Source organism: Eleutherodactylus coqui, chromosome 6, assembly GCF_035609145.1.
Source record: "Eleutherodactylus coqui strain aEleCoq1 chromosome 6, aEleCoq1.hap1, whole genome shotgun sequence".
NCBI lineage: Eukaryota > Metazoa > Chordata > Amphibia > Anura > Eleutherodactylidae > Eleutherodactylus > Eleutherodactylus coqui.
In genome coordinates, this window is record NC_089842.1 from 36,699,568 (window position 1) to 36,707,724 (window position 8,157).

Consider the following 8,157-nt stretch of genomic DNA (forward strand, 5'->3'; position numbering starts at 1 on the left):
GTGACTAATGTCACTATAGGGGAATGCTTTCCCCTGTAACAGTTTGCTGCTATGGGTTCCCATTGTGAATATTCCCAAGAGGTCTTCAATGCCGTCATGGGGGACATAGACGGTAAGAAAAAAATTATATATATAATACCCCGTATAAAACAAAATATAGAAAAACAGCCCTATATGTCACAAAAGTAAAAACACGGAAAAAATAATTCTAGCAGCCCAAAAAAAAAAAAGGGCCCATTTGGCCTAGTGCCCACGGCCGTGACGGGCTCTGCAAGCAGAATTCCGCAGCAGAGACCATCACGGCGCCCCCCCGGAGACCTCATACTCACCTCTGGATCCGCTACCTCACGTCCCACATTCCGTGCCAGCGTGCATGCGCAGTACAGCGCATGGTACGCGGCAATGTCATATGACGTGCCGGCAGCGTCATATAACGCGGGCGTCGGTGGGCGGGAAAGCGTTTTCACGCTATCTACCGCTGTGCTACAGTGGAAGATAGCGTGACGGACGGCTTCCATTGACTGCAATGGAAGGCGTACGCCCGCAGCAAATAGAACATGCCGCGGGTGATTACGGGTGAAATCACGGGGCGGAATTCCACGGTGAAATTCCGCACCATAAGCATTGCGCTATTAGGTTCAATAGAACCCAATAGCTGCGGGGCAACGCCGCGGATCACGCGGCGGAAATCCGCCTGTGGGAACTAGGCCTAAAACCATTGGATGCATAAAATCGCTTAAAAATGCCTCGTCCTTAGATATACTCTGGTCTTTAGGAGATTAAACAGGACCACCAGAGATAGCCAAGTACAAGCACTCGCCTATCACCATCAGTGGGGTTTCCAGTGATTGGACTCCACCAATCAGAGACCACCAATCTTGTGCATAGGTCATAAGTTATTTTCGTGGGACCACTACTACTGTGAATTTTGACTTGGATTTTCATGTGGATCCAGAGTTCAAATGAAGAGGGGAAATCCCAGCTATGCCGATTTTCCTGCGGGTCTTGGTGCAGATCTTCAGATTTTTCCATTGCAGAAGATACACAGCAAATCTAACACTTCAGAACATACTCTAAGGAGATAAGATTGAAAGTGTGGGTCTAATAGGTGCTTCGCCCATTAAATGAGGGCACATAAAGCTTGGTTACTGACAAATCTATTCTTCAAAAAAGATTGGTTTGTGTGAACTGTGCCTCAATGCAAACAGCCTTCATAAGACCTCCGAAGACGTGTTATTGAGACACATAAAATCCGGGAAAAGGCTATAAAAGCTAAAGAGCCGGGTGTATATTCAAATTCTGCTCAAAATCACAGTAAAATGGCGTGACTTTGAATGCAGCGTTTTGTGAACGCATGTGTGAGAACAGCCAGGCTGCAAAATCACGCAAGATTTGTGCGTTGCGAGTCGCACATTTATGAACCCCATTCCTTCGAAGAGCCGAAACTACTGAAGTTACAAACATGAAGTGAGGCCAGTTGCTTCTCCGTATACCGTAGAGATCCACTAAGGCCTCCAGCGCATGGGCAGGTCGGACCCCACACGCAGGATTCCCGCAGCGGAGTTCGACCCAGTGCCCGGCCGGTGACCCCTGCGTACCTGTCCAGCACTGCGGATGTGCTGGCTCGCGCTCTGTCGCGCATGCGCAGTAGCCGTCGACGCTCTGCAATGACGCGGATGCCGGGATACTTCCGCAGTGCTCACTGCAGAAGTGCCGCGGGACGGATGGCTTCCATTGACTTCAATGGAAGCCGGCCATACGTAGCCCGCACAAAATCGCTGCATGCTGCGATTCCTCATCCGCAAGTAGAAAATCGCAACCGATTTCCACTCGTGGCAGAAAAATGCGGATTCTCATAGCACGCTACGGGCTCAATTTGTTGCAGAATCCCGCTCTGGATTTCGCAATAAAAATACGCCCATGTGCAGGCGGCCTAAGAAAGGATTTTTGAAATTCAGCCCCTGAGGCCGCTCAGACGACCGGAAATGAATTGCTGATTCTGTGAGCGGAAGAAAAATCACAGCATGTTCTATTTTACCGCGGAATCTGAGTGGGCGGCCTCTATTAATGTCAATGGAGGCATCCGATTTGCAGTCCATGCACAATTAACATAACGGATGCGCTGCGGTACTCGTGTCTTCGCTAAGCGACGGCGTGGGAAATACAAGCAAACTTTAAAAATCCTGTACTGCGCATGACCGCGGTGAACCTCCGTGGTTATTGCGCAATACATAAAAGTGCCGTACGGGGAGTCACCGGCCGGGCTCAAAACCAAAATCCGCGGCCTAAGGAGGTGAAAAGGGTGTCAGAGTCTGTACGGGAAAACAATATCTAACGCATTTATGTGGTTGGAATTCGGCAAAAATAATCTACTAAACAAATAATTGAACCCGTATTTTACGGATTGTCCAGAACGCCGACCTAAATATTTGCCCGGCTGCTACTAATTCACACAAACCGCCATAAGTGTGCGGTCCGACATATCAGCAACAGTCAGCAGAACGGCCATAATTATTCCCATCACTAACATGAGGCCGAATCATCCCAGTGATTCATCACGTGCTCCAATATCTCCTCCTCTTAAATGTTATCTATTGCTCCCTGTTATCAGCCATTTCAGAAGGAGGAGAAGATGACTGTAGTGGGCTAACAAACAAAATCATATTTCCATACATATGTGTGACTGATAATACAGGGCGGCCATGGAAAGGTAGGCCGGCACCACACTACTATGGAAGCTGTCTACAAGAAAATCTGTCTCTGTTGCCATAGCAACCAATCCCAGCGCAACTTTCATTTTACCTCCACAGTATAAGAAATGAAAGCTGTGCTGTGATTGGTTAATATACTGCCGAGGTAAAATAGAAGCTGTGCTGTGATTGGTTGCTATGGGCGACAAAGACATATTTTCTTTTAGGCAGCGTTTATAACGGTGTGGTGCCCATAGCAACCAATCACAATGCAGCTTTTATGCTGCTGAGGTAAAATGTAAGCTGCACTGTGATTGGTTGGGAACATTCTATGATGTCCAAAGGCAACAATACCTGAGAACATTCTAAGACATCATGGTGATGTTCTTGTATAGAAGACCATACACGGCTGGAGCCGCTCAGACCTACATGAAGAGGATGGAGGAAGCTGACTAGGACGACCCACATGGCGGACGGAGAGAGGAAGAACGTCAGATATGTATTCCGGCTACACAACCACCGTCTGCTATAGAGCCACATATGTCCATGCCGGAGATATTCTAGGATCGGATGGAGAAGGATCTGAACGTCTTCTATGATCACTGCTGGGGCCTCGTGGGACACCATCTGCCACATTTATTAAGGGGTTCGGACATTAGTGTATACCTGTATAGCTTATAGGTGTGCAGTGAGAGGGTTCCTTTAGACTGTAAGCTCTTAGGAGCAGGACCTCACTTGTCACATCAGTGTATTGTAAGCCTTGATTGGCCGGAATCCTCTCTGTGTTATAAGATGTGATATTACATTGTAAGCCTTAACCTCTTAATGACCAGACACATTGCTGCCCTGATCATAATCAGGCTGCGCCGGCCGTGTATTTCATAGACAAACGCAGAGAATGTAACCCTCGGTTTCAATGTATTCGTCCTCATGAACTGGTTTGGGACGTGCATTTCACCCCACGGGAATAAAAGCAGGACCTGCTCTATCTTTCTGCGTTTTGCCCAGCAAAGGCCCGTACAAAAGTCTATGGGAGCTGCACAAATACGCAAGGTGATGCGGGAAACACTGCGCAAAAGAGCGAAAAACAGAACACATCTGGACATCATTCACCTAAATAGTCTTTAAAATCTACAAAAAGGGTGTGTTGCGTGCGCGTGTTTTGAACAGGCCCTGCTTGCGCAAAAAGTACAATACTATGCGTGGACACGCGTGCAAATGTACGTAATCCAACCTCGTTCATGTGGAAATACGTTGCCCTGGGTGAGCCTTACTGCGTATTGGGTCATCTGAAGCCGCCCTTACCCTGATCATCGGGAGAGCTTCCTACTTAAGGACCCATTCACACAGCTGTATATGTTGTCCGTGTGTTTCACAGTCCACACATGGACACATTATAGCCCATCAGGCTACTCATAGCTACGACTTCACACGGACTGATGGTCCATGGGAGAAGGACCGGGGCTGACTCGCACACAGCCGTGTGAATGGGCCCTTCATCAGGCTGATGTTTAATCTTTACACCATGTTCAGTTGTATCCATACTGTCATACAGTCATTGAGAGGTAAGGTCCGGCTCCCTAGATTGTAAGCTCCTCGGGGCAGGATTATGTGCAGTCACTTGTGATGCCCCCAAAATCCTGCATCTATGTTAAAGTGTGACAAAAGTGACATTTCAGTTCATGACCGGGAATTGGCGCAGTTTTTGTGCACAATCCGCTCTGGGAATTCCGCATGCAGATTTGTCCATTGAGCAGGGCCAAGTCCTCCTGCGGATCCACCGACAATTGTTTGTTTAACCCCTTAAGGACCAGGCTGTTTTGTACCTTAAGGACCGGACACTTTTTAGGGATTTTGCCCATGTGGCAGTTTTACTGCCCTATTTTTTTTTTCCTTTAGTTGCCAAAATTATTTTTGCTGCGTTTTTTTTTTCCGTGACACAGAGCGCTATTTTTGTAATATCTTTTTTACTGACTTTTTTTTCCAGTTTTTCAGTATTATTGGGGGGGGGGGGGGGGGGGGATACAAAGCTAAAAAAAAGATTATTTAAACATTTATAGTTATTTTTTTTTAAATTTGTATATTTATGTTAAAATAAAGTATGGGAACGGGTTCCTCATTTTGCTTCGGACGTTTTGCTGTATAATATGTATGATTTTGGATTACACGGTGTATATAGCGACGGTTTTCGTTGGCGTCGGTTTGGGGTTATTTTCTTTCTTATTGCAGAACAGGAGGCTTTCATCCCCACCATAATTTTACATACGGCTGGGCTTTAAGCCTGGGACCAGGCGCCTTAAATTTACAGTAATTGGTCCTTATTGGGTTAAACCTCAACTCAGTTGTGGATTTCTGCTGCGGTTTTTAGAGGTGGAATCCAGAAGGAAAAGCAATTGAGGTTGGATTCCATCATCTGAACATCCCCTTATAGGTGTGTAATGAGAGGGTTCCTTCCTTTAGACCAGGGGTGTCAAACTCATTTTCACCGAGGGCCACATCAGCCTTATGGCTGCCTTCAAAGGGCCGATTCTAATTAATTGTAAGACAATACAGTAAAAGTAAACCCCACAGTGGCCCGATTGGTAATAAGGTCCCCCATAGTGGCCAGTGGCGCACACTAATATACATATATATATATATATATATACACATACACACGCACAGACGCAGATTATACACCTATGCGCACAGACGTACACTATTATTACACATATGCACACAGACGCACACTACTATACATACATGCACACAGACGTACACTATTACACACATACATGTACACTGACGTACACTATTATACACATACATGCGCACAAGACGTACACTATTATACACATACATGCACACAGACGTACACTATTACACATACATGCTCACAGACGTACACTATTATACACATACATGCGCACAGACGTACACTATTACACACATACATGCACACAGACGTACACTATTATACACATACATGCACACAGACGTACACTATTGCACATACATGCGCACAGACATACACTATTATACACATACATGCTCACAGACGTACACTATTACACACATACATGCACACAGACGTACACTATTACACACATACATGCACACAGACGTACACTATTATACACATACATGCACACAGACGTACACTATTACACACATACATGCTCACAGACGTACACTATTATACACATAGATGCGCACAGACGTACACTATTACACACATACATGCTCACAGACGTACACTATTATACACATACATGCGCACAGACGCACACTATTACACACATACATGCACACAGACGTACACTATTATTACACATATGCTCACAGACGTACACTATTACACATACATGCGTACAGACATACACTATTATACACATTCATGCACACAGACGTACACTATTATACACATACATGCACACAGACGTACACTATTACACATACATGCGTACAGACATACACTATTATACACATTCATGCACACAGACGTACACTATTATACACATACATGCACACAGACGTACACTATTACACATACATGCGCACAGACATACACTATTATACACATTCATGCACACAGACGAACACTATTACACATATACATGCGCACAGATGCACACTATTACACATACATGCGCACAGACATACACTATTATACACATTCATGCACACAGACGAACACTATTACACATATACATGCACACAGACGTACACTATTACACATACATGCGCACAGACATACACTATTATACACATTCATGCACACAGACGAACACTATTACACACATACATGCGCACAGACGCACACTATTACACACATACATGCACACGGACGCACACTATTATACACATACATATATACATATAGGACCTAACTTGTCACATCAGTATATTGTAAAATTTAATTGGCCGGAATCCTCTCTGTATTATAAGATATGATATTACATTGTAAGCCTTAACCTCTTAATGACCAGACACATTGCTGCCCTGATTATCATCACAGCTTGCTGGGGGCCCATTCACACAGCTGTATATTCATATCTGGGCTGGCCGTGTATTTCACAGACGGCACATGGACACATTATAACTCATCAGGCTACTCATACATGGGTGTTGTAACGCAAACTGGGGTGGGTGCATATATATATATGTGTATCTATCTATCTATCTATCTATCTATCTATCTATCTATCTATCTATCTATCTATCTATCTATCTATCTGTTATCTATCTATCTCCTATCCTTCTATCCCATATCTATCTATCTATCCATCTATCTATCTCTCTATCTCCTATCTCATATCCTTCTATCTCATATCCATCTAACATCATATTTATCTATCTATCTCTCTATCTATCTCCTATCTCATATCCTTCTATCTCATATCCATCTAACATCATATCTATCTATTTATCTATCTATCTATCTATCTATCTATCTATCTATCTATCTATCTATCTATCTATCTCTCTATCTATCTTCTATCTCATATCCTTCTATCTCATATCCATCCAACATCATATCTATTTATCTATCTATCTCTCTATCTATCTCCTATCTCATATCCTTCTATCTCATATCCATCTAACATCATATCTATCTATCTATCTATCTATCTATCTATCTATCTATCTATCTATCTATCTATCTATCTATCTATCTATCTATCTATCTATCTATCTATCTATCTATCTCTCTCTGGTATAACTTATACATCTTCCTGGATTTACTGTATTTATTTGCACACTTTACCCATACCTAGATCATGTTTGCAGCACGATCTAGGTATGGGTACGGGGGAGTGTGGGGTGGAGGCCCAGGGGAGGGCCCCGAGCTGAACTTTTGCACCCGGGCCCCCGAGCCCTTACGTACGCCCCTGTTTGTATCCATACTGTCACTGAGTCATTGAGAGGTAAGGTCCGTCTCCCTAGATTGTAAGCTCCTCGGAGCAGGATTATGTGCAGCACTAAGCAGGAGGGTAGATGAGATCCAGGGTGACATCTATTAGGTGTGTAATGAGAGGGTTCCTTCCTTTAGACTGTAAGCTCTTAGGAGCAGGACCTCACTTGTCACGTCAGTGTATTGTAAGCCTTGATTGGCCGGAATCCTCTCTGTATTATAAGATATGATATTACATTGTAAGCCTTAACCTCTTAATGACCAGACACATTTTTGCCCTGATCATCATCAAAGTTTCCTACTTAAGGACCCATTCACACAGGTGTATATTCATATCTGCACCGGCCGTGTATTTTACAGACGGCACATGGACTCATTATAGCCCATCAGGCTTCTCATATGTGGAAGTTTTCTCATGGACTGATGGTCCGTGTGAGAAGAATTGTGGCTAACTCACCGTCTAAATGCGCCCTCAATCTATTGTATTTTTTGCCATTTTTTATCATTTTTAAGAGAAGCTTCTCCATCAGGCAGATGTTTGATTTTTTTACGTCATGTTCATTTGTATCCATA